Genomic DNA, 26,456 nt, shown 5'->3' with positions numbered 1-26,456 from the left:
AAATACAGAAGCAATGGCACTTAGGCATTTGTACCCAGGGTATAAGTAAGAAAACTTATTTCGAGCTGCATGTCGTCCCAGGACAAGTACTTCAGTTTTGTCAGAGTTAAGCAGAAGCAAATTAATAAGCATCCAGTGTCTAATGTCCTTTACACATTCCTCAATTCAGGTGCAAAAAAAGAAACCCAAACCAATTTTTCATTTACTTGCCAACTTTACAGGGTATTCGAGCACATCACACACGGCAAGGCAGGGATTTTCTGATGTCACTTTCATTAGACTCGCACTTTAAGAAAGACGCACTCCAACGACATCCCTGATACCCCAGTCCAGATCGACCATCGAACTAATAATGGCGGCCGAGCTTTGAGTGATTTTTGGAACAGAATTCAGATGCAAAAAAGCACTTTTCAAAATCATTTTTTGATTTATCCGGCAACTTTACAGCGTATTTGAGCACGTCACACCTTCTGATGGAACTTTCATGAGATGAGCACTTGAAGAACAATTCAGCCAAGTGAAATCCCTGATACCCCGGTCCAGATCGACCATTTAAGGATTTAAGGTAAAGCCTGGGCTTGTCCGGGAGTTGAACCCGGACCTCTCGCACCCAAAGCGAGAATCATACCCCTAGACCAACAAGCCAACCTACAGCTCTCAACAACAAAACAAAACAAAAAAAAAAAAAAAAAAAAAAATCCGCTTCCTTCCCAATGTGAGTTTCGAATGAAAGACTGGGGTGAATAATCACTCCGAGGTCTTTTACTGCTACACGTGAAGAAACAGAAAGGCCATCCAGAGTTACTGTGGAATCAGAAAACTTACTTCGAGCTGCATGTGGTCCCAGGACAAGTACTTCCGTTTTGTCAGAGTTAAGCAGAAGCAAATGAATAAGCATCCAGTGTCTAATGTCCTTTACACATTCCTCAATTCAGGTGCAGAAAAAGGAACCCAAACCAATTTTTCATTTACTTGCCAACTTCACAGTGTATTCGAGCACATCACACACGGCAAGGCAGGGATTTTCTGATGTCACTTTCATTCGACTCGCACTTTAAGAAAGACGCACTCCAGCGACATCCCTGATACCCCAGTCCAGATCGACCATTTAAGGTAAAGCCTGGGCTCGTCCGGGAGTTGAACCCGGGACCTCTCGCACCCTAAGCGAGAATCATACCCCTAGAACAACAAGCCAACCTACAGTGCAGCAAGCAGCAACAACAACAACAAACAAAAAAAAAAATTCACAGCTGTAATGCAGCCCCGGCTGTGTCATATATAATCACATACAGACCCAGTCTACCATAGAAACAATATCAGCAGCCGTTCACCAATGAAAATACATTTCTAGAGAAAACAAATAGTGTTAAAGTTTAGAGGCATCTATGATCTAATAATGATGCTCTCAATTTTATAAAATTAAACTTTGCCTTAGGATGTAGCACAAGCGAATATTTTTGCCTCGAGCCCCAGGAAAAAGTTGTCAATAATTATTTCGATTTTCAGTCCAGTGATCAGAATATTTTTAAAGAAATATTGCTGCTGGCTCATCCAAGTGTAATACTTCATTGAAATGTGCTTTGATTTGTTTATTTGTATGTTGGTCACATTTGGCTTGTGTTTCTAAACTTATACTTTTGTAATGTCAGGGTTCAAAGCTCACACAGCTGCAGTCACGTGACCGCACCTTCTGATATGACTTAGCGTTCCGACTGATTCACAAATCACAACAAAGGAAGGAGGACAAGGACAGAGACTGAAGATCTTAATTCATTTACTTAAAGACAATAGAAATATTTACTAAATAAATGTGTGGTGTGAGTAAGACAATTAATCAGTAGTGTTAGACAGTGTAAGCATGTGATGATAGTGGAGTGAAGAGCTGTAACATGAAAGAAAAACCAAATACAAAACAAATAACCAAGCCAGCAGGTGATGAGCTCCAAGCCCCCGCCATTTCCCAAAGGCTCCTCCTTTTAAAGGAGATCCCAGGTGTTTCCGTAATGAGCTCCTCAGCCACAACTCCAAGCATCACAGCGGCAGCGCTGAGAGTCTCCCAGCCTCCAATCCAGTGTCACTAACCTGATCCAGTGTTCAGTGCAGCTCAGGTTTCTCTGCACTGACCGCAAATCTTTCACCTTTTACTAAACATTTCCGGGGAGAGGGATGTTAATGAGCTCAGCTTATTTTTGCAGGCTTTGCTCTGGTAGAGCTGGACATGTTTCATGGTCAAATGTTAGAAATATCGAGCCTTTTGCATAGAACACCCCCAACACACACACACACACACACACCAAGCCGATGTCTCTCTTCAAAAGGATCCAGCTGTTGGGGGCGGAGTCTAGCTGTGTTTACCTTTCTGGAGTTTAATATTTGGAAGTGGTTTATTTAAAGCTGTTCACTACAAAATTTTATCGCTTCTCGGCCTTTTGGCTAAGATCAAGTGTAGCATTTATTCTTATCAGTTTAATATCTGATATGTTCTCTAAATGAGAATGATATATTAAAGTAGGTTTTTAAAACAGGGGGCTGGAATAAGGGCTTGCTCTTTCTGCTCCATACATTAACCTAGAATTGCAGTATTTCCAGGAATGGTGCCCTTGTTTAAAAACTGAAAAAAAAGGATGCACTTTTTTTTCTTAAATAGGTTAGTTTAATGTTTGTGTTTTCTTTGTAAGAGTAGATGATAGTAAAGAGCTACTGTATAACTGGGGCTTGCTTTTTCTATTCCATGTATCTGTGTGATATTGTAGTAGTCCTAGAAAGAGTTATTTTGTTCAAAAAGTTTAAAAAAAAATTCTTTTTTTTGTCTGGTCTCCTGTTTTCTGGTTTTCTCCATGTTTAACAAGCAACTGGACTGTTAGTCTGCAGTAATACTTTTTTCATGACACAGATCATATAACATCTACCTTCTGCTTTCTTTCTTTTTATTTACTTACTGGCTTATTTATTTCTCTGCCTGTTTGCAATGGCTAAGAAAGCTGTAAAGATGCAAGAGATTGGCCCAGGCCACCTTACCCTGGACCAGCTTTCTGGACTTCCAGTAGTGTTTTCACCAACATCACCAAAGCATGAAAGTTCTAGATGTGTACCATATTAGAGGTTTTGATTTCTGTAAACAGTGTTTCTATTTCACTCAAGAAAAAAAATCACATTTTTTGTAATGGTATTGGTTAAAGAAACTTGCAATAAGAAGACAGAAACTGCTAGAAAGCATGTAGAAGGCCTAGAGTCCAGTGTAAAAGCCTACTATCTGGGGAAACTGCAGTTAATCAACAGCCTGGAACCATATGAAATGGGAAAGAAACTGAGTGAAGACAACATGTTATTGCCGGCTGTAACATACCCAGACATCAACGACTTAATTTTTTTTTTTTTTTTTTTGCCAAGTCCATACACTGCTGAGGATCTGAAGTGTTTCAAGGGACTAGAAGCCTAGAACCAGATGTGCTGTGACTGGGTCAGGGAATGAAAAGCACGGAAATTTGGTGACAAATGTCTGGTGAAAGCAAAGGTGTGTACTGTGTACATTACATGTACAGTGATATACTGTAGATCACGAGTGCACATCCCCTGTGGGCCTACCTCAGCTGACAGCAGATGGCTGATTGTGATTTTTAACTTTAGCTTCCTCTCAAGAGAACATACAGAAGCACCATCACAGCTAGACAGGAGAAATATGGTGTTATGTTTAATTTTAAGACATAGATCAAAACTTAAAAAAAAAACCCTCATACCTGATACAAAGTGAACTGAACACACTCTTATGTTGTGCAGATTTTTGTCGGTCAGATCCTGGTTTAGTTTCGCAAGCCAGAGACGACGACGCTCCTCTGACAATTTTCTGTTTTCCTCCCCCTGATTTTCGATTATTTTAGGTAATCAGTGGAAGTGCAGATGTTTCTCGCAATCTGAGCGATTGTGGCAACCCAAAACTGTGCAGTAATTCACCATTATTTGGTTTGTTTATCGAAACATTCACAAAGATTGCTTTGCTGTTGATGTGTCCAATGCCTCCAATATGGCCGACTTCCAGTTTGATGACGTCATGTGAAAACACTCTATACAGTTTCACTAGCCTGATCCAGTGTTAAGTGTAGCTCAGATTTCTCTTCATTGATGCATAAATCTTTCGCCTTTTACTAAAGATTTCTGTGGAGAGGAATGTTAATGAGATCAACTTATTTTTGCAGGCTTTGCTCTGATAGAGCTGTAAATTTTTGGTGGTCAAGTGTTAGAAATATCAAGCTTTTTGCATGGACCTCCCCCCCCTCACACACACACACACACACACACACACAAAAGCCCCTTTCACCATATTTTTTTTTTATATGACTTTGATCTATAGCTGTCAAAGGCCTCTGCCTTAAAACCGGTTATCGCTGTGACGTCACACACTCAGGGCTGGCTGGCTCAGCGGGGCAGCTCGAATGCCAACTTTGTGGTCAATTTTAACTCTCAAAAAATATATATTTTTATTCCCATTTATGCAGCAAACAAGAGTCAAGGACGGAGATATTATCCACTCAGAAATGTATTTCAAAATAAAAGTTCTGCGTATCTCATTTAAGCATGTTAGACGGGTTTTTTGGTTTTTTTTTGGTTTTTTTAAATTAACATGAAAACATCTACAGAAGTAAAGTTGTGCAATCTGAAACAGTGCAGGAAGTTTTAAGTTTTTTAGATAAAAAAAAAATACACAGTCATGGTGTATTAGTCAAGGATTTTACTATTTTAGAATTGCAAAACTGTCTTCAAGGTTTTAAACAAGGAAAGTCTCCAGGAGCGGTTGGACTCCCTCTGGAATTTTATCAAACCATTTGGGATGTTTTAGCAAATGACATTTTGACTGATTTTAAAGAATTTGAAAGATTGGCTCGACTTCCAGACAGTTTCAGGATAGGTATAGTTGCTTTACTGTGCAAAAAAGGTGACAAGACAGACTTGAGGAACGGGAGACCAATCATCCTTTTAAATTTTGATTGTAAGCTTTTTAGCAAACTATCACGATGTATGTCAACAGTTTTAGAAGACATGATCCACCCAGATCAAGCCTGTGCCATCCTCCTGAGGAAGATCACGGACAGCCGAGTGCTTGTTCGAGACGCCATCTGTTTTGCGAGGGACAGAAACTTTTGGCTATTAGTTATAAATTTAGACTTTGAGAAAGCCTTTGATTGGGTCTCACACCAGTATCTTTTTCAGGTACTGGAAAAGGCAGGTTTTCCAGGGAGGTTTAAAGAGTGGGTGGGTCTGCTGTATCAAGATATTTGCAACAGAATTTTGGTAAATGGGCACCTCACAAAAGTGATTGATGTTCGCTCTGGTGTCCACCAGGGGTGCCCATTATCTTCACTCCTGTTCATAGCCTATATTGAGCTGCTGGCGCAGATCTTGAGAAAGGACAAAAAAGTTCTCTCCAAAGCCTGCCATACAGTCACAGTTTGCGACCACGAGCTTGCCATTTTATTCACCGACAATCTACAGAGAAGTTTTTCAATTGTTCTTTGCAATTGCTTAACCTGGAATAGAACAAAGGTTGTATTCAGTCATGTGACTTTTGCTTGCGAGTTTAATTCCAGTGAAGTGGTGGTCAGAGAAACTGATTTGGCTGCTGGCATGTAAAGAGTTAGTGAAACTGTCTCCGATTCTTGCTTTTTGTAGGCGTCTTTGTGGTGATTGCTAAGATGCTTCAAGTTTTAATATTGGGTGTAAACAAACCATAGCTGCTGGATTCTCAATCTTCCCTGCCCTTCTCATTCAGTAAACAATAAGGTTTTTTTTATTATTTTTATTCTCATCTCATTATCTCTAGCCGCTTTATCCTGTTCTACAGGATCACAGGCAAGCTGGAGCCTATCCCAGCTGACTACAGGCAAAAGGCGGAGTACACCCTGGACAAGTCACCAGGTCATCACAGGGCTGACACATAGATACAGACAACCATTCACACTCACATTCGCACCTACGGTCAATTTAGAGTCACCAGTTAACCTAACCTGCATGTCTTTGGACTGCGGGGGAATCCGGAGCACCCGGAGGAAACCCACACAGACACGGGGAGAACATGCAAACTCCGCACAGAAAGGCCCTCACCGGCCACGGGGCTCGAACCTGGGCCTTCTTGCTGTGAGGTGACAGCACTAATCACTACACCATTGTCATCGCCCCAATCATTTTGAGTAATTTTGCATGGATCAATAGATAGGTGCTTGTTTAAGGCTCCATAGCTCAGTGGTTAGAGCACTGGTCTTGTAAACCAGGGGTGGTGAGTTCAATTCTCACTGGGGCCTTTGACCTACCTTCTGAAGGTAGAGAATTGTGACTGTGAAAAAGTGGTGCCTTATCATTTGTTGCTTGAGAGCTCTCACTGTTTCTTCTACTCAGTTCTCTATCAGTGAGCGAGTTGATATCAACAAAAAGACTGCAGCTAAAACTCTAAAGGATTCTTATCATGCTGCACATATTTGTAAGTTCCTGGTTACACAATTACAATTTTGGACTATATAGCGCTTGAGAACTTGGGACAAGAAGTCTATGAGATATGCATGGAAAAAGCACGAGGTTGAGAAAATTACATTAAAAAAAAAGAACCAAAAACCCTGGTTAGATTTTTTTGGTTGTAGTTCTCATTGAAAACCACTGGCTGCTGCTCAGTGTGTTTAGCTAGAATGTACAGCCCACAGCCCACTCTATGATTGACACACCACATTATTTAAAATGTGTGTCCATTTTTTGTGAGGCAAATAGTAAACAGAAGCTAACTGCAGCTAGGAACTAAAGTTGTGAGTGATGTTGTAGCAGTTTCTGTGGGCTCTATTGAGGATTGGCACAGGAGCTTCAAGGTTCTGCTGTGGCCCCAATCTTCAGCTGCTGTGAAAGATTCAAGGCTCAGTAGTAAGAGCACTGCTCTCATAAACTAGAGATTGTGAGTTCGATCCTTGCTGGGGCCTGTAAGGGACGCTTTGAATGTAGAAAGGTGATCCAGACAAAAGAGGGGATATTGAGAAGGTGGGCAAGTGCTGCTCATGATTTCACATCACCTGAAGACCATTTTCTGTTGGTGAGAATGTCTCCATATGGACAGTTTAAAGATCAGTGTGATTACTGTGGATGAGACTGAAGGCTTGAATGTGTCTTTGGTGTGCAATTTCTGCAGAACACTTTGCACTCAAGTCTCCATCAATGCACAGTTGATAACATCAACAATGGACCATGTGATGATGGCTGGTGAGAAGATGTGTTTGGACAGCATGCAGTCATCTTATCAGGGAAGTTCACTCTTTTTAATCAGTTGCCTTTTTTCTTTAGTTCTGAAAAAAAAAAAATACTGAGGTCTGGACCTCAGTGACCGCATAGCTGGTGACGGACATAATTTTAATACAGCCTAATTCCCAATAAAGCTGTTCTCATTTACATTTTTTTTCCTGTTTCTGTTATCAGGCAATGGAACGAGTATGAAATAGTGACTAAAACGTGGCCTATTAAAACAACATGTTGACCAGCAGTCACATCCAAGCCATTTTCACGCTGCTGCTCTGCACTGAGAAAATTCCTATTTTATAACCTCAGTGTCATCTGACAAAATCAGCATACACATAATTTTAAAGAAAACAACCGTGCAGTGATAATTACTATATTTACATATAAAATGATTACTCAGAGAGAAAGTTTGAAGAGACAAGGTGTTTTCCTTATTTTTTCTCTCCCACAGTGCACAGCCCCTGTCTGCCTGGGAAACCAACCACAAGAAGGATATTTCGTTTTCAGTCAGGGATGATTCGGCCTCATCTGCCCTGTAGTGAATAAACCTTTTAATCCTCTGGAGACAAAGATATTGTCTTTTGAAAGTAGCTAAGATTTGTCCAAAAACTCACAAGATTTGTCGCTAGTCACTTTTTTTTTATTTAAAAAAGTCACTAAGTTGGCAATAATGCTTCGAGAACTGACTGTTCACTTGTTGCCTAATATTTCCCACTTCTTGTCAGGTGCCATTGTAACGAGATAATCAATGTAATTCACTTCACCTGCCAGTGGTGTTAATGTTATGGCTGATTGGTGAATATAAATGTACTATGTATGTATGACTGAAGAACAGATCGAGCCTATATAATTGTGTAAAGTGTTATTTATATAATGACAGAAGTCTATTTCTCTGGGGTGTGTGTGTGTGTGTGCAGGATCCTAGTACTTGGCCCACAGTAAGATAACGGACTATGCCATCTTGTGTAGAAAGGAGAAAGATTTTAACACACCAAGGCTATCTATCTATCTATCTATCTATCTATCTATCTATCTATCTATCTATCTATCTATCTATCTATCTATCTATCTATCTATCTATCTATCTATCTATCTTCTTTCACTCATCCCTTTCACTTTGCCCCATTTTGCACAGATAAAAATGGTTGCTGGGAATAAGAAGTCTTTTTTGTGGACCTTTCTGGAAAGCTTTCTAGCTCATGTAGATGAGCAGATTATTAAGTATTCTGTTAGCAGGATGGGAGGGAACATGCATAAAGTGGGTAGTTTTTTTAAAATTCATATTTTCTGGTAGCCTGGCAAGCCAGACTAAATGTGAGTATTTAGTCTGGCCTCGATCCGTAGACATTTCCGACAGGGGGGTAGGGACAACCCGCTGTCTTTCAAACTGTCTCTGTGCGTATAGGCCAACGCTCTGACCAATCAGTGCAACAGTGACTGTGACGTAGTCAGAGCGACAGAAAGCAGTGGGGGAGACCTTGAAATAAATAATTTTTCAAAATGCGTATTAATTAATAAACAGGTTCTAGATATTAAGAAGTTTGGAGATAATGACCACAAGTTTGGAGTCTGTACCACATACTTAACATACACTCTTATTTTTTTCGTGTTTTTCAAGGGTTTGCTTAAACTGTTTTTGAGTTTTTATTTTTATTTAGTGGTGTTTGGTGAAATAATTTCCCTTAAATTTAAAATAATGGGAAAATAAGAAACAATCAAAAAGTAATGTTTCAAAGCTGTTTATTAATTCTTCGTACTGCACAAACTAGCCCCATCCTTTTGGCTACGAGCGGAGCCAGCTGGTAGATCAGACTTTTGCCATAGCCGGTCGGCAAAACAGCGAAAACGTCCTTCTTGAAAAGGAATGAGCGGAGAGCCTCTTCCTGCTCATGTTTCAATGAAAACTCCAAGTCTAATTCTTCTAAAACTGATTCCAAAGCGGAGTCAAACGAGCGCTGTTCAATAGCCGTAGCCATCTTTCCTGTTGTGCTTTCTCCAGGGTCGCGCAGCCTTGTCGTCACTCCTGCAAAAGCCCGCCCAAAGAATCCAAACAAAAACCTTGCGTTGTGATTGGCGGGCACGATTTGATGCCCGGGGTGTTTTTGTTTATATGGTGCGAGGCTAGACCCACTCGCTAGGCAAAAATATTTTTGGCCGCTAGGCGGATGGGTCTAGTTTACTAGGCTAATTTTCTGGTAAAGATCCTCAACTGAGGTAAGAGAAACTCTGATGATGGTTCCAGTGGTTTTCATTATGTGTTCTAGCGGCTTGTGCTTTGACACAGAATGCAGTTTTTCAGAGAAGATACTCACAGAGCTGCACAGGATGCTGTCTATGGTTCCCCTAAATGTATTGAAGCTAGGAGGGGTGAGGTTTGCTCTCCTGTCTCTGCAGAAAAGTGAGACACGGTTGGGATTTTCTGGCACAGATAAGATCTTCTGTCATGTGCACCCCAAGACTGTCTCCATGATCACACTAGCAGAAGAGCACAGATTGATCAGCGTGGGACTGTGAGTCCTACTGGGGTCAAAAATCATCTCTTTTGTTTTCTTTCATGGATTGTTGCTTCTACTGTAATCCTCTGACCCACTTCACCTTCTCTCTGTATGTTGGCTCATACAATTTAATGACAATAAAATACAATTAAATTCAGTTTTACCTGGAGAATGCTTTTAACCATGGACAAAGGTGGGGTTTACATTAGACCGTATCAGCGGATCATCAGATTAACGTTTTTAAAAAGATTAGCGTGCACACAGCAACGCCAATACACGATTTGAGTGCACACAGCAACGCCAATACACGGATACGCTCAGCTCCGCAGGCATCCTACGCTCCAAATCACTCCGCCCTCTGGAGGGTGCGCACTCCTGCCCTGCGCAGCTCACAGAGCGCACGAGTGAAGCGCACGAGCAGTGATTCGGGACTGAGCCGCTGTGTGTGTTATCCTAGTGCATATCGGGTATGCGCGTCACTTACCACTTGCAAGTGGAAGGATGGCAAGCCTAAAAGCAATCATAACTACACAATGGGCAGTATTTGCATCAGTATTTGCAGTATTTTCATACTTTTATACTCTTTAATGAAAGGTGATACAAGGTGGAAGTCCGCGCCGTTTTTCAGCAGTCACGTCACATGACCAACGCCAGCGAATCAGGAAGGTGGATGTCACAGTGACGTTGTCCAATGACGACGCCAGCTAGAGCTCAGCACAGCGTATCCGCGTATCTGCGTATTCTCAATGTTTACACAGCACCGGACCAGACACGATCTGGATTGAATACGTGGACCCTGGCGGATTCCCGTTTCCCGGCGTTTCCAGGCGTTTTAATGTAAACGGACAGTGCATCCGCGAAGAAAACGAGACAGATACGGTCTAATGTAAACTTGGCCAAAGTGAGAAATAAAGTCTGTGTTAACATCATAGGATAGAAAGGAGGGAGAGAGTGAAGAGAGGGATCTCTCTTGACCAGAGCACGTGTGTATGAGTGTGTGAGCGAGTGAATGAGATTAGTAAAGCTGAAAAGGAGCCCAAAGTGAGAAATAAAGTCTGTGTTAACATCATTTCCCGCCTACAGCACTCCAGTATTCCACTAATGTCAGAGACTTACATTATTACTTTTATTATTATTATTACAGAAAAGATTAACTAAACACAATTAGAGTGGCGGCCTAACAGTTCCTATGCAGAGAATTGTCACTCACTCAATTTTTTGTTTGTTTGCTTGTTTTTCTCACCATCCTGTGTAACCTGTAGAGACTGGTGTGTGTGAAAATCCCAGAAGATCAGCAGTTTCTGAAATACTCAAACCAGCCTTTCTGGTACCAACAACCATGCCATGATCAAAATCACAGAGATCACACTTTTTCTTCATTCTGATGTTTGATGTGAACATTACCTGAAGCTCGTGCCCTGTATCTGTATGATTTTATTTTTTGTATTATGCTGCTGCCACATAATTGGCTGATGAGATCATTTCAAGAATGTGCAGGTGTACCGGTGTTCCTAATAAAGTGGACAGTGAGTGTATAGGACATTTAGTGTGACCAGTCCACCTAAATGCATGTTTGAAAGTTTGAATCACAGAATAAACTGAAAAAAAAAAACAGTGCTTGATGAAAGTTTCAAGTCATCATCCCCTAATCACAATTTTGTTTTACATGATATACATGACCCATATTCATCAAAGTTCAGTGTAATCAAATCATGCAGTGGAAAAAAGGAAAAGCAAATTCCACTGGAAATTTTCTTATTTTTCTATTTCATTTTTTTTTTTTTGTATCTGTATGATCAAAGTCAAATCTGTTCATACATATATACCTACATCAACACATGAGCAAATTAATGAGTGAGTGAATGAACAAATGAAAATTAATTACAGTAGGTTATGGGGAAACCCAGAAAAGAGTTCATTAGTTTTATTCCAGTGCAAACCAGCAAAACCTGACACAATGGATCTGGAAGTGTCATTAAAATATTTTGGAGAATGAAACATAGGTTTGTGAATTCACTGTGATTAATGTGGAGTTGTTGCATTTACATATCCCTCATTATTATTCTTTTCTATTTCCTCCAGGTGCATGTGTTACCACAAATGCTGTTTGTGTCTGCGGTTAACTGACAAGTTGGTAAAGGGAGTATCTTTAATCTGTGGTTTTAGAAGCTTCATGTATACCATTTGTATGTTTTTGTAAAGCCTTTCATTGACTCTGTATTACTGTGCTACTTGAAGAGCACAGTGATAGAGAGCAGAATCTGAGAGCTTTAGACCTCTGATAGTAAGTTCAGTGGAGTCTCTGGTTGTTTTTGACTCTAATTGGCGATCATCAGGAGTGGTCTGGTAGGTTCTTGACCTCGCACCTTTATCCAGTAAATACTGTGGTGCGCTGTTCGGATATTGTTTGTACCAGTAAAGATAAATGTCTTCACTGCTTGACTCATATGAACATTTCAGAGTAACAGTGTCTGTTTCGTTCCTGACAATGTTGGCATCTTCATCTGTCGGCCAAATTTTGTCTGCAAAACTGTCTGTTGTAAAAGAGAATATAAATAAATAAATCAGTGAAGTATTTTTTAAACCAAATACAGACTTAAGAAATTACTAGATGAAAACAAATGTGTATTAATTAATACAATGATTTAGCAGTTAAAATGTACTGTAATAATTAATGATTGTACTAATTAATGTAATGATGAGCTGATGAAGGTTAATTACCTGTAGCGACAGTGAGAATCAGTGGGATGTATCTCACTGTGTACAGTAAATTGTATGGTTGAGCCATTTCTGAACTCTGTGAGGACTCTGTATAATAGTGCTGTATGTGCTGAACTTTCCACATGAGGGAACACATCTGTAAGAAGTGCACACCCAGGAAGTGCTGCTGTCGAACACTGTATGGACTTCTTATTGGCTCATTAATATCAATAAATAAAGTTTAAGTTAAATCTGAACTCAGCCTAATCTGACTGAGTTTGGAGAAGGCCGTCTGTTTGAGTTTTGTGTCACTGTGAGCTCCAGGGTGCAGGACGACAGTGCAGAGTCTGATACTGCAGCAGGATTACAAAGCTGGAGTAACAATCCATTCATTAAAACAAATATTAAATGGGGATAATATAGTTCATGATGTATGTTAATTCTGTTAATGTACATGTTTTGCTGAATTTTGTGATAATATTGTTGACTAATATGAGCCACTATAATATATTCATTTATTCATTCATTCATTCATTCATTTTCTATACCACTTATTCATTGCAGGTGTCGGGTGAGCTGGAGCCAATACCAGCTGACAGTGGAGGGGTATACCTTTGACAGATTGCCAATCTATCATGGGGCTAACACAGAGAAACAGCCATTCACACTCACATTCACACTTATGGGCAAGTTAGAGTCCCCAGTTGACCTAATCTGCATGTCTTTGGACTGTGGGAAGAAACTGGAGCACCCAGAGGAAACTCACGCAGGCACGGGGAAAACATGCAAACTCCAAACAGAAAGGTTCAAACCCATAACCTACTTGCCGTGAAGTGACAGTACTAACCACTGCACCACCACTGCCACCCCATAATATATTTATTTCAATAGAATAAACAAAAAGTCATAAGTATAGATTCCGATAGAGAATTACAGCAAAAGCTCGCTCAACAAAGTATTGACTTTTTTTTTTTTTTTTTTTTGGGGGGGGGGGGGCTATGCACACTCCAGATTTCTGTTTTTTTATCTTAATTATTGTTTGTGTCACCATAAACCAAAAATTTTCACCTTTAATGTGGTAGGCATGTTGTGCTAATCAAATGGTGCTAACCCGCCAAAAATCCATTTTAATTCCATCTTTTAATGTAATGAAACAGGACAAACACCAGGGGGGATGAATACTTTTGCAAGACACTGCATCTGAGAGCTCTTTTCTATTCAACAAGGCTTTGTGTTTACTGAATTTGATAGTGTGGCAGCGGAGGTGTGGCCAAGCATCAGTTTGTGCATGGAGGGCGGGGTCAGGGAAGGTGAGTGGCCATGTCTTTACACCTGTTGTCAATTAATGTGTGTGTGTGTGTTGCAGAGATGGCGGAGCATAAAATGAGGGGGAGAGCAGAGAAGGGGAGCTCTCTCGACCAGAACACGTGTGCGTTGTGTGTGACTGCATGAGATTAAAACTGAAAAGCAAAGAAAATAGGAAAAATAAAGTGTGTGTGTGAACATCAACTCCCACCTGCTGTGCTTCTGTGCTCCAGCCACATCAGGGACTGTTACAGACTGCTTGTTAGCTGCTAACTTGGCTGTCAGTTCTTCTTCTTCAGACGTCAGATCAGTAGGAGGAACAGACAGCTGCCTGAGAAAGCTGACTGCTAACATCAGTGTACTGGATCAAGTGCTATTTTATAATCTGTTAAATAATGAGGGTGGAAACCATCGTGTTAAATTATGAATCAGAATCTCAAACTATTTCTTCATATTAAGGTCTGAACATTGTGTTACATCGTCATAGGAAGTGTAACTTTCCCCCCATTAATTGCTCAAAGAAAGCATTACCAAAGATGATGGCTGTCGATATTCAAAGCAAATAAATATCAAACTTTGTGAACTCAGACAGAAAACTGTATTTGAATGAAACAGGTAAACAGCTCCCCCTCCTGAGGGGAAAAAAATCAGTCTGCACTTTTTGTACAGTGTGTTTGAGTTTTGTGTCCCTGTGGGCTCCATGGCGCAGTAGTACAGTGCAGAGTCTGATACTGCAGCAGGAAAGATCTCCAGATCCACTTTCTTTTCCTTTTTACGAAGTCTGATAGACAGTCTTGGGTCAGGTTGTTTCGCTTCAGTGACATAATTTGAAGATATAGTAATCATCAGAAGAAACTCTGGTCCTGATTGAGGTTTTTGTCGATACCAGTGGAGATCTCTAGCCGAGTCATCATATGTGCAGGTCAGTGTGGTTTTGCTGCCCTCAGCTGAAGATATAATGGTTTGGTCTGGTGTGATGCTGCTGTCAACAGCACCTGCAGTAAAGACATTGCAACAACATCAACATTTCTATTTTCATTGTTTAGGGACTTTTTTTTTTAAACCAACTAAATCATCATGTTTAGGTGTCAGGACAAAAATCTCCAGCATCCACCTGAAGTTTGTGTATAATATAAATGACTTACCAAAGGTTTTAACGACTATAAAAACAAAGAAGAGTAACATGATTGCTGTGTCTCTCTTGCAGTCGATATAAATGGCAGTAACTCTGTGTAACTGTCTAAACTGCATCTCACCACATCTCGCTCCACCTACTTTCACAGCCATATCAATTCTGGCATCAATCTCTCAGTGAATAATCTTGTACATTCTGCCATCTTTTAATTAGAAATTAAAAAGATGGAGTCATAATTATTTAAATCAAATTAAAACAAATATTGAATGTAGATAATACAGTTAATCATGTGTGATAATTCCACACGTTGCTGAATGTTCTGATAATATTACACAGTTCATGAGTATAAGGACCTTCTGTAGTTTATGTGATATTAGCAGACAGTGTGATAATTTTCTTCTCTATGGAACATTATAGGCTCATTAATGCTACACATGCATTGAACTAATAAATGGTTAATTAATTCAAATATACAGTAACTGTTTATTTTCACTTTATTTAACAAATGTATTTCATTACTAGCCTAGGCCCGCCCATCCTAAGTGTGACACAACACGAAGGCCTGTTGCGAGCTTAGTCTGGCAAGGCAAGCTATCTCCAGCTCTTCCAAGCTCCCGAAAAATCGGGAGCCAATCAACTTTGAGCATCTCCAACGGCCCTGGGTAGAGGCGTGTTCAAGGCACTGACGTAGTAGAACTGCGACCGGAAGCCATAGATTGTTTACACAATCTATGCCAGAAGCGCTTCATTCACTAGAAACATTACGAACATGGAGCAAGTTCTCATTGAAAATGGAGCAAAGAGCAGCCCTGGAGGTATTTATTGAAAGGAAGGATGTTTTCGCCTTGCTTCCGACCGGCTTCGGTAAGAGTTTAATCTACCAGTTAGCCCCGTTGCGTCACATACGTCAGAGGAAAGAGTGATGTGATTGGTTTAAGCTTTGTCACAGCCTTTTCTGGCTTCGACCAGTAGCAAACTGAGGCATTTCAGGGAGGCGGGTCAACCACGCACTTTGGGAAACGGTTGGGCTTAATATCTTTGCCAGACCAAATGCTCGCAGAGCTTTGAAGTCGCGTTAGCCAGACTATTTCATTGCATGTCAATGGAATTACATGGAATTCCCTAAGGCATGACATGCATCAATCACAAACAAACAAACAAACAGATAAAAGGCAACATATCAAATGCTGAAACTGAGGGGTTTTTTTACATTTTTTTTATTAAGTATACAGTATATATGCCCCTTTTGAATTTAGTGCCAGCAATTCCCTGGTTTTCTCCATGCTCAACAAGTAACTGGACTGTTAGTCTGCAGTAATTCTTTCCCCTACTTTTTCCTTAGACAGATCACACAACACTCAACTGTTCCTTTTCAACATTCAACACCCCCTACTTATTTATTAATCAAAAACACTCATTGGTCAGACATTTCTCTGCCTGTGTGCAATGGCTAATAAAGCTGTAAAGGTGTAAGAGATTGGCCCAGGCCACCTTACCCTATACCAGCTTTCTGCACCTCCAATACAGTGTCACTAACCTGATCCAGTGTTAAGTGCAGCTCAGGTTTCTCTTCATTGACACATAAATCTTTCGCCTTTTACTAAAGATTTCCGTGGAGAGGAACGTTAATGAGTTCAACTTATTTTTTGCAGGCTTTACTCTGGCTGAGCTGTATATTTTTGGTGATCAAATGTTAGAAATATCGAGCTTTTTACATGGAACCCCCCCCCCACACACACACACACACACACACAAAATGATGTCTCTCTCCAAAAGGATTCAGCTGTAATTTTTGGAACAATAGAACTGTTATAATACCATGTTGATGCATGGAAGGGAAGGAGTAAGCCCCTATTCCAGCTCTCTACTCTAAAAAATACATTTAATACATTATCATCATTTAGACAACATATCAAACATTAAATTGGTAGACCAAAAAAAAAAAGTTTTCCTTTGTTTTGGAAATAAGAACACCATTCCTGGAGGTACTACAATAGCAGGTTGATGTGTGGAGCAGAAGGAGCAAGCCCCTATTCCAGCTCCCTGTTCTAAACATCTGTTTAATATAACATCCTCATTTAGAGAACATATCAGGTATTAAACTGATAAGAACAGATACTACACTTGATCTTAGCCAAAAGTGCTAAGAAGGTTAGCATGCTTCTAGTCTGGTGACACCAATACAGATTTTCTTTAGCTAAATGTGGCAGCTTCACACGTAATGTAAGGCAATCAGCAGAATGATACTCTCACTGTAACACTAACAAATCAGTAAATTATTGATATTAACCATTATACAAGCTCGATCTACTGGTAGCAATGAACCAAAAATATATGATGAGTGAGCAATGACTGTGAGTCTGGTAGCAACTGCTGGATGTGAATTGCAGGTCAAAATGTCCGCGCTGCTCCGTGACTGGTTGAACAGCATCACATGGTTATCACTGCTGCTGACTCGCGTGCAATGGTAAATACCCCAGCGTTTCTCACAGTGTTTCTCAGCACGGTTCATGAAGATGCCGGTGTCTTGAATTCAGACTTAGGTTTGCTACATGAGTTTTAATAAGTGATTACTGTGAAGTGATGAAGAAAACCAAACTTAAAAAAAGAATGAATAATACAAACAAATAATATGCCAGGGACATGTTTAACAGGCCCATCTAAAGTAAGTAGTTTGTTTCAGTAGGCCTATATGCAGCTTGTAAGGTTGGGTTTTTCTTCTTTTTTTAGTACAGATATGTAGCTATTACTTTTTTTCCTAAAATCAAAACATTTAACAGAGCTCGTGCCCAAATAAATTGTTAAAGACCTATACTTGGCTTGGGAGATCATTCTTACAAGCTGATAGGCCAATTGAAGATGCGTCTTGTGTCTAGTGATATATGCCGGTGTCTTTATAATAGCCATGCTTGCTTTCTTACATCCTCCTTGTCTTCCTAGAAGACACTGAAGTATTATTTAAATACCCCGGTGTTTCATGTAAATACCCTAGACATGTCTTATTTATTTACAGTGTAGCTGGAGACAGAGCCAAGAAATACTGAATATATATTTTATTGATCTTATTGAACCCACCATTTATTTATTTTAACTCATTATATCATTGATATTATATCATCTGGAATTATGTAACTTTGGAAGTTGATCAGCCTTCAGTGGAACAAAACTGTGTGAAAGTTTTTGTACAGTGCAGTTGGATTTCCTGTCACTGTGGACTCCAGAGCACAGTAGTATAGTGCAGAGTCTGATACAGCAGCAGAGGAGATGAGCAGATCCACTTTTTTATTCTTTTCATCAACTTCAGCAGAGAGACGTGGTGGGATTGAGTCACTTTTATATCCACTTTGTGATATAAAAAGAAGGTAATAATGGTGGAAATGATAATAAGAAGTGCAGGTAGTCTGAGGTACGACTTGCTTCATAGTTGCAGGACAGAGTAACATCACTGCCTTCATCTATAACTGTATGAGTGAAAAGTGGCTTTATTGAATCTGCCATGGAGTCACCTGTCATAGAGAAGAGAGCATAATGTTTTTATCATTTCCACCACCAAGCCAGAACTACATAAGTCAGACCCATATTCTGATTTTTCTTCCCACCACACAGATGAATAAATCACTAATTCAACACTTAATATTTCTGCAGTGACAAAAAAAGTCAAAGTTAACTCACCGAGTGAAAGCCACAGACACATGAATATAACAGTGAACATGATGAATGGTCTCAGCTGAGTGAAAGTATTCTTTCTGTACTATGATATGTTCACATCATAAAGGTTCATGAAGCTCCAGCCCACAGCACCACATGACAGTGTCACCATTGTTACTGACAGATTGTTGATTCTTACTGAAGCATCCTGGCTTTACATTCAGCCTCACATGGGGAACCTGTCTTCAACTCCGACTGTCAGCAGAATTCATGGAATTATGAAAAATCAATCACTCTGATCTGTAAAAATATAATTAAATCAATAAATTATTAAATGCTTAAATTTCCTGTTATGTATGTTTTATAAGTAGCTTTACTGCATTAGGGGCTTTGGCCTTACCAGAAATTGCTGTGAATAAATGTCATGATAAAAAAATAGTATAACAAGTTATTACTATTGTTATTATAATATGATTGATTTATGGAACTTGTAATAACAAAGCCTGTTATTTCACTGAGGTGAAGAACAAACCAGCTGCTGCTCTTAGTAATACTATGAAAGATTCCAGCAAACCATGAGGTCTTAAGGAGAGAGAGAGAGACTGACTGGATGTTTTATTTCCTTTGTGTTTCTTATTTCTTCCCTGTAGCCTAGTGTGCTGCCTGGCCTACCTTTCTTTCTTTCTTTCTTTCTTTCTTTCTTTCTTTCTTTCTTTCTTTCTTTCTTTCAATTAATGAATGAATAAATATTAATTAATTCATTCATTCATTCATTCATTTGCCTCATATAATTTAAATATGATTGTTCTGCTTTATAAACCTGGAAATGAAAAAAATATATATATATATCTTGGATGCTAGTTATCATTTTAACATGAAACTGTGGAAGCAAAATAGAACATTTACATTATCCAGTCACAAACACCACCAGCACCATCATTACAAGTGAACCTGTCCAGAGCCCATTTTATTCACTGCAGCTGTAATGTGCTTGTCCATGCTGGAGACAAATATATTACACATCACACATTATTAACAAATTGTATTTATAGCCCGACTGCAATTTCAATTTTCTTCATTAATTCAGAGAAACGAGTCATTTTGTTGATGAAGAGTTGACAATTATACTATTCAGCTCGATCAAATAATCAGAATCAAGACTAGAACACAACTGCAATAAGATCTCACATCTCTGGGGCAGCCACGGCCTAAAGGTTAGAGAAGGTCACCAGTTTGATTCCCTGGATGAGCAGGAAAATTTGTAGGTGAGAAGAGTGAATGAACAGCACTTTCCCTTCCCTCTACATCCATGGCTGAAGTGCCCTTGAGCAAGGCACCGAACCCTCAATTAATCCCCGGGCGCTGTAGCGCAGCTGCCCACTGCTATGGGGATGTTGTGTGTTCACTGCTTCCCATGGGTTAAATGCAGAGAAAGAATTTCACTGTGCTCGAATGTATATGTGACAAATAAAGGCCTCTTTTCTTTATCTGTACAATCTCTGTGTATTTTTTCAATGTAATACATATAAAAGTACTCTGTATGATTGAAGAGAGTGTATATTATTGTGAAAAGCAGTATTCATAATCAAAGAAGTCGAAATCTCTCAGGGACATGAGCAGGGTCCTTGTGTTTGGGCCACAATAAGATAACTGACGATGCCATCTTGTGGAGAAAGAGAAAAGACTTTTACACACCAAGGATTTTTTTTTTGTTTGGTTTGGTTTTATTTTGTTTCCTTGAAATGAACAATGTCCCAGTTTACCCTGAAAAATGTGTTGCTGTGAAAATGAAGTCATTTTTTTTTTAAATTCACAAATCATTACAGCAAATAGCTGAACTTGACAAAAAAACCCTGAACTCGTACAGAGCCTCAGCTACATCACTCAAGTTCAGAATTGGTCTCAACCACACACCCTGTAGACCTTTCTGTAAAGCTTTCTATCTAATTGTTCATGGTGTGCTACAGTGGTACAGCTGCACAGGATGCTCTCTGTTGATCCCATGAATGGAATGAATGTACTAAGGGGACAGTCCCTCCTGGAAATTAAGACATTGCAGGGATTTATTTTGGCCCAGATGAGATCCTCAGTGATGTGCAACCCAAGACTCGTAGAATCCCATGATCACATGAACAGACACACATTAACCACTGTGGGACCTCCTGAGGTCGAAAATAAGATCTGCTGTTATGTCCAGGTGTTGTTGCTTCTACACGAGTCCTCAAACTGCCCACCTTCTCTCTGTATGTAAACTCATCATTTTGCTGACGAGGCTCAACACTGTCGTGCCATCAGCAAGCTTGAAATCATGAATCGAGATGTGCATTGCAGCAGAGTTGTGTATCAGAACAGTGATGACCTCGGTATATGAAATGAAATGAATGTAATGAAATGAAATGTAGTGTTCACGCAGATTTAGCAATTACATTTCTGGATTAAGAACAGTGGAAGCCAACACAAAGTCCAGCTACTCTTAAAAGATGTCATGTTTTAATAGTTCCTACTTTTCAATATTCACTCATTATTCCAGTTATCATGTATTTTTAAATCAATCAGAGAAATGATTGAATTAACCAAATGTTCTTAGTGGAGATTAAAATGTCCTTGTGGAAGATTTACACATTGTGTAGCACTTCAATTTACACGTCAGCTGTTTTACCCATAGTTATGTGTAGTTTTAAAATTAACACAACCTGTATTTGTTCACAGCATTCAACACAATGGCCCTCATTTATCAATCTAATGTAGAAACCAGTGCGGATCCAATACCAGTATGAAAAGAACTCACTGCTGTGGTCAACAGCGCTGCCATCAACAAGCGACCAAATTCAAGCTCATAGTCAATGAAGGCCTTTACAAAATGTGATATTTTGCCATATGCTCCATATTTTAAGTGATGAATATGTGGCTGCATATGTTTAGATGCTAGTCAGAATATATGGTCTAATAACACTTCTCCACTCAGCCAGATTTACTGTGCTGCACGGCACATCTGCACTGTTTCAATACTTGCATACATGAGCAGGGCCGTAACCAGGATTTTTCAAATACCGAGGTCAAACAGTGCGATACATCTTATTTGCCAAAAAAATGTCCTAATATGGTGACTTTTCATACATTTTGGAAACGAGTCAAAATCACAAGCCCAACAAGATGAACATGTACATAGGTGAACATGTTTATTTTAACAATTTCAAAACTGCACGATCACAAAAGTATTTTGTGTGTATGTGTGTGCGTGCGTGAGTGAGTGAGTGTGGGTGAGTGAGTGAGAGAGAGAGTGTGTGTGAGTGAGTGAGAGTTTGAGTGAGTGATGGAGTGTGAGAGTGAGTGAGTGAGAGTTTGATGGAGTGTGTGTGTGAGAGAGTGAGTGAGAGTTTGATGGAGTGTGTGTGTGAGAGAGTGAGTGAGAGTTTGAGTGAGTGATGGAGTGTGAGTGGGTGAGAGTGACAACGCAATCTAGCCGAGCCTGAATGGACTTCAATTGCTTTTTAAAAAATATCTGCCCTTTTCAATAGCAAAATACTAGACGGTTATTGGACAAAACCGACTAAAACGCCACATTCGGAGACTGAGCCTCACTGGAGATGGGAGTCAATAAGAGGGGCGGGACAAGACTTCCCGAGAGGAGGCTCATCTCCAGCTGCTGATCGGAGGAGGAGCTGTGAACGCGGCTGGGCTCTTCATGATTGACAGAAAGCAGTCAGAGGTGGTACATCATGTTGTAAATAAAATGTGAACATAATAAGTTTGCTACCCATTTTCATTTCCGTTCGAAAATACAACCAATGATCAAAACAATAGTGTCTTGTGTTCACGTTAGCCTATAGTCTGGTAAGTTAGCAAAATAGCTCAAGTCTCGTCAGCACCCAATAACTTCATAAACAACAGGTCACGACTGTCCAGCCTTTTCTGATCTGAAACACACCAAATCAAATCGAGAGAGACAGAATAAAAAAAAGAGTTTGTGCCGCCTGGAAAACGAAAATCCTATCTAGCTAAGTGGCTTCCACTGTTGTTGCTTGAAATGCTAATTAAAATTGCACTGTTAATGATCATAAGCATTCCGGACTGGCAAAATTAACTCCCCTTCTTCCCTCTTTCTTTTTCTCTCACTTGCTGACTTTCCAGAGCTGAGTTTGGTTTGTTTTAGTGTAGTAGACTTCTTCATCTTATGTCAATTTTCAGATTCCATGACTAATTGACAAACTGCCTGGCTGTGGAGTCGGACCTTGATGAGAACACTTCTCAGCTCTTGTATATCCCGTGGTGCTTAGCTGACTATCGCGAGGCTGCCTAATATGAAATGTTTCCAATGTCGGATATTTCAGCTTCGTTTAAAAATGATTATGTGGACTTTATTTTTAGACAAACATGAGAACAGGGGGATGCAAGCTGAATTTAGAATTTTCCACTGATCAAAGTCAGAACGATTTTCATCATATATTAATTTCACATTTCTGAGTGAAAAAAAAAAAAAAACCGTGGGAAAAAAATGCCAAGGACATGACCTCGGTGTCCTCAATGGTAGTTACGGCCCTGTACATGAGGTAAGACTTGACATGAGATTTGATCAAAGACTCCGCTCACGTTCACATTGATAAATGCTGAGCTTCGCGTGGAAATGACCGTACGCCCAGTTTGTTCAATTCATAAATGAGGGCCAATTATTTGTTTTATACAGCACATAATGTATTAATATTATAAGTTTACACATCTTCATGTGAACCTTCCTGACACATTCACTGTCCAAATTCACACAACAAGCGTTGTCCCAAAACTCACCCACTGATGTGTAAGAAGTTAACAGTTTGTCTTAGTTTTAACACATCCTTTCTTAGAGTGTATGCACTTATTAAATACTTAAATATAAAATACATAATTTTATCTCTCAAATTGAAGAAAAAAGAAACACTTAGCAACCAGGTTATTATAAGTTTTTCCCCCTAAAATGTTTCTATTTGTTTTTCACATTGATTTTGATGGTTTCTATATCACATTAATGGGTGGAATAAGATCTGGTATGATTGATCTGACTTTTATTTTGGATGTATTTATTTTTTACATCAAAAACTAACATTGTAACAGGGGTTAAACACATTAAACACATCTCATTTCTACTGTACTTCCATTTACAAATCACAAAGGTAAGGGAACTCTGCCCCCCATTTAATACCTGCCTACAGTTTGTTTTTGAGAAGCATACTGAGTCATTCAGACAGCAAATAGCTTCAGCAATAATAGCGAATAATTGTAATTCTGTGTGGTTTATAATATGCTTGTATGTCCAGAGCAACTTAGAGAGGACCAGCAATGTTCAAAAGCATCCAACTGAATATTTATTTTGAGAGTATATATTGAACTGCTATGTCCCTTATATTGCTAAAATACACTATAATTTTTGTCAACGAGCAAAACAAATCTTGTTGGGCAGAAATATATTAAATTATTTCACAGATTATTGTCTGCACATCATTTTACTAGTAGTACAGGCATCAGGATGAGAGATGGACAGACTCGGGTTTGTAAAGGAAAGCATTAACTGTCTCAGGGAAGGTGGAAGTGTGTAAAGCACACACACAACTGCAATTACAACTTATATACAATTCAAAGACAGACTGAAAAACAAAAACAAAAAACACGCATGATGTGAACAAATCTACAGTAGGTGTGATAATTATATAGTGGGGAAAGTCAAGAACAAGAGTTGGCTCAGAGATTTCTTTTTCAGGTTCTTTTCTATCTGAATGATTGTATGCATGTACTGCTGCCATTTTATTATTCATCCATTTCATCTTTGTAAAAGGCCACTGCCTGAGCTCCCATCCAGCAAAATAACATGCATTTTTATGTACATGCATAATTAATGAATGAATTAAAATAATTAAAATTGAGCACTATGTATAATGGGGAAAACTGGCCAGAAAAGTTCAGGACCTTTAATTCAGAGTAGTTCACACCAACAACACCTGACACAATGGCCCTGGTAATGTCAATAAAACATTTCTGAAAAATGTCGATTTGTGAATTTACTGTGATAAATGTGTCCTTGTTTAAAGTTGCACTACATTTAAACCCTCTTTATTTTAATTTGCTTTTACTTTTAGCTGCAGATGTTACCACAACCTTTGTGTGTGTGTGTGTGTGGTTAACTGATAATAATTTGGTAAAGAGAGTATCTTTGATGAGGTTTTAGAAACTTCCTGTGTAACATTTGTATGTTTTTGTAAAGCCTTTCAATGACTCTGTATTACTGTGGTCCGTCTCTAAGAGCACAGTGATAGAGCGCAGAATCTGAGAGCTTTAGACCTCTGATAGTAAGTTCAGTGGAGTCTCTGGTTGTTTTTGACTCGAATCGACGATCAGTAGGCGTGCTCTGGTAGGAGTTTGACCTCGCACCTTTATGCAGTAAATACTGTGGTGCGCTGTTCGTATATTGTTTGTACCAGTAAAGCAAAATGTTCTCACTGCTTGACTCAAATGAGCATTTCAGAGTAACAGTGTCTGTTTCTTTCCTGACAATGGCATCTTCATCTGTCGGCCAAATTTTATCAGCAAAACTGCCTGTTGTAAAGAGGAACATAAAGAAATAAATCTGTGAAGTATTTTTGGAAACAAACACAAAACAATCATTTCAAGAATTTATGCTTAAAAATGGGTATTAAGGAATAAAATTAATGATGAAATACTGATGAAAGTTAATTACCTGTTGTGACAGTGAGAATCAGTGGGATGTATCTCACTCTGCACAGGAAGTTGTATAGTTGAGCCATTTCTGAACACAGCTCTGTGAGGATCCTGTATAATAGTGCTTGCTGTATGTGCTGAACTTGACACATGAGGGAACACATTTCTAGAAGGCCACACCCAGGAAGTTCTGCTGTTGGAGCATAACTTTGTACAGATCATCACTTCACAGTATCAGTCACAGTGAACTAAATCACCAATACAACACAGAACAATCCCACTGTTGCTCATCAACTCACTGCATCCAACTTCACCTCTTAAATAGATCTTTTGGAGTTAGAGGCCTGGGCTGTGTCTCAAGATTTAACTTTTATACAAAAATATAACCCTCTTTCCAGTTTTGTTTTACTTTATTGGTCCATGAACAAAGAATTATAATTATTGTACGGTTTAAGTGTCCATTGTAGTATTTTTTTTAACTCCTGAAAATAGTTCTTAACATTGTAAATGTTAACACAACTGCTGTGACAAATTAATTCAGTGACGACTCCAGGTGAGGTTTTTGTATGAAAGATTAATGTCCAACTGCCATTATGGTCATTTGCTAACAGCTGAACCAGATTTGAAAAAAAGCTACTGAGTCATCTTGAAGGCAGCATATGTTGCTCCAAAAATCTCAGTGTACTTTTCTGAATTAATGCTGCCATCACAGAAGTGTGTTACCAAGGGCACTGACACAACCCCATATCATGACAAACCCTGGCTTTTTGATTTGTTGTTGGTAACTGTCTGGATGGTCCTTCTCATGTTTGGTCCAAAGCCCACAGTGTCCATTTCTTATAAAAAAGACCTGGAATATTGATTCACCTGACCACAATACACATTTCCACTGTGAGATGGTCCATCCCAGATACCTCTGAGCCCAGAGGAGTCAACAGCACATCTGGACATAGTCAACATAAGGTTTCTTTTTTGCACATTAAAGTATTAACAGGCATTTGTGGATGTAACTCCTCATTGTAGTGCTTGACAAAGATTTGCCAAAGTAATCCCGAGCCCATGTGGTTATATCAGCTAAAGTTCAATGATGGTTTTTGATGCAGTGCCGTCTGAGAGATCAGAGATCACAGGTGTTCAGCTGAGGCTTGTGCACTGAAACTCCTCCTTGAATTGTTTAATGATATTATGCAATGTAGATGGTGAAATATCTTCCTATCTTTCTT

At 39.3% G+C, this 26,456-nt stretch overlaps 8 non-coding genes across 8 annotated transcripts; 5 read left to right on the top strand and 3 right to left on the bottom strand.

The window, feature by feature from the left end:
- Positions 1-574: 574 nt before the first annotated feature.
- Positions 575-645, bottom strand: trnap-ugg (transfer RNA proline (anticodon UGG)). Its single transcript has one exon. It is a non-coding gene; the product is annotated as a tRNA-Pro (tRNA).
- A 477-nt stretch (positions 646-1,122) lies between these two features.
- trnap-agg (transfer RNA proline (anticodon AGG)) lies at positions 1,123-1,194 on the bottom strand. Its single transcript has one exon. It is a non-coding gene; the product is annotated as a tRNA-Pro (tRNA).
- Positions 1,195-2,100: 906 nt separating this feature from the next.
- Positions 2,101-2,214, top strand: LOC132896486 (U5 spliceosomal RNA). The gene has a single exon (XR_009656062.1). It is a non-coding gene; the product is annotated as a U5 spliceosomal RNA (small nuclear RNA).
- A 199-nt stretch (positions 2,215-2,413) lies between these two features.
- LOC132897203 (U2 spliceosomal RNA) lies at positions 2,414-2,605 on the top strand. Its single transcript, XR_009656276.1, has one exon. It is a non-coding gene; the product is annotated as a U2 spliceosomal RNA (small nuclear RNA).
- Positions 2,606-4,097: 1,492 nt separating this feature from the next.
- Positions 4,098-4,212, top strand: LOC132895605 (U5 spliceosomal RNA). Its single transcript, XR_009655787.1, has one exon. It is a non-coding gene; the product is annotated as a U5 spliceosomal RNA (small nuclear RNA).
- Positions 4,213-6,220: 2,008 nt separating this feature from the next.
- trnat-ugu (transfer RNA threonine (anticodon UGU)) lies at positions 6,221-6,293 on the top strand. The gene has a single exon. It is a non-coding gene; the product is annotated as a tRNA-Thr (tRNA).
- Positions 6,294-16,453: 10,160 nt separating this feature from the next.
- On the top strand, positions 16,454-16,569 carry LOC132899204 (U5 spliceosomal RNA). Its single transcript, XR_009656664.1, has one exon. It is a non-coding gene; the product is annotated as a U5 spliceosomal RNA (small nuclear RNA).
- Positions 16,570-16,861: 292 nt separating this feature from the next.
- LOC132897200 (U2 spliceosomal RNA) lies at positions 16,862-17,053 on the bottom strand. The gene has a single exon (XR_009656275.1). It is a non-coding gene; the product is annotated as a U2 spliceosomal RNA (small nuclear RNA).
- Positions 17,054-26,456: the final 9,403 nt, after the last annotated feature.

This window comes from Neoarius graeffei, chromosome 1 (genome assembly GCF_027579695.1).
Source record: "Neoarius graeffei isolate fNeoGra1 chromosome 1, fNeoGra1.pri, whole genome shotgun sequence".
Classification (NCBI taxonomy): Eukaryota; Metazoa; Chordata; class Actinopteri; order Siluriformes; family Ariidae; genus Neoarius; species Neoarius graeffei.
This window is presented reverse-complemented; position numbering and strand designations above follow the sequence as displayed.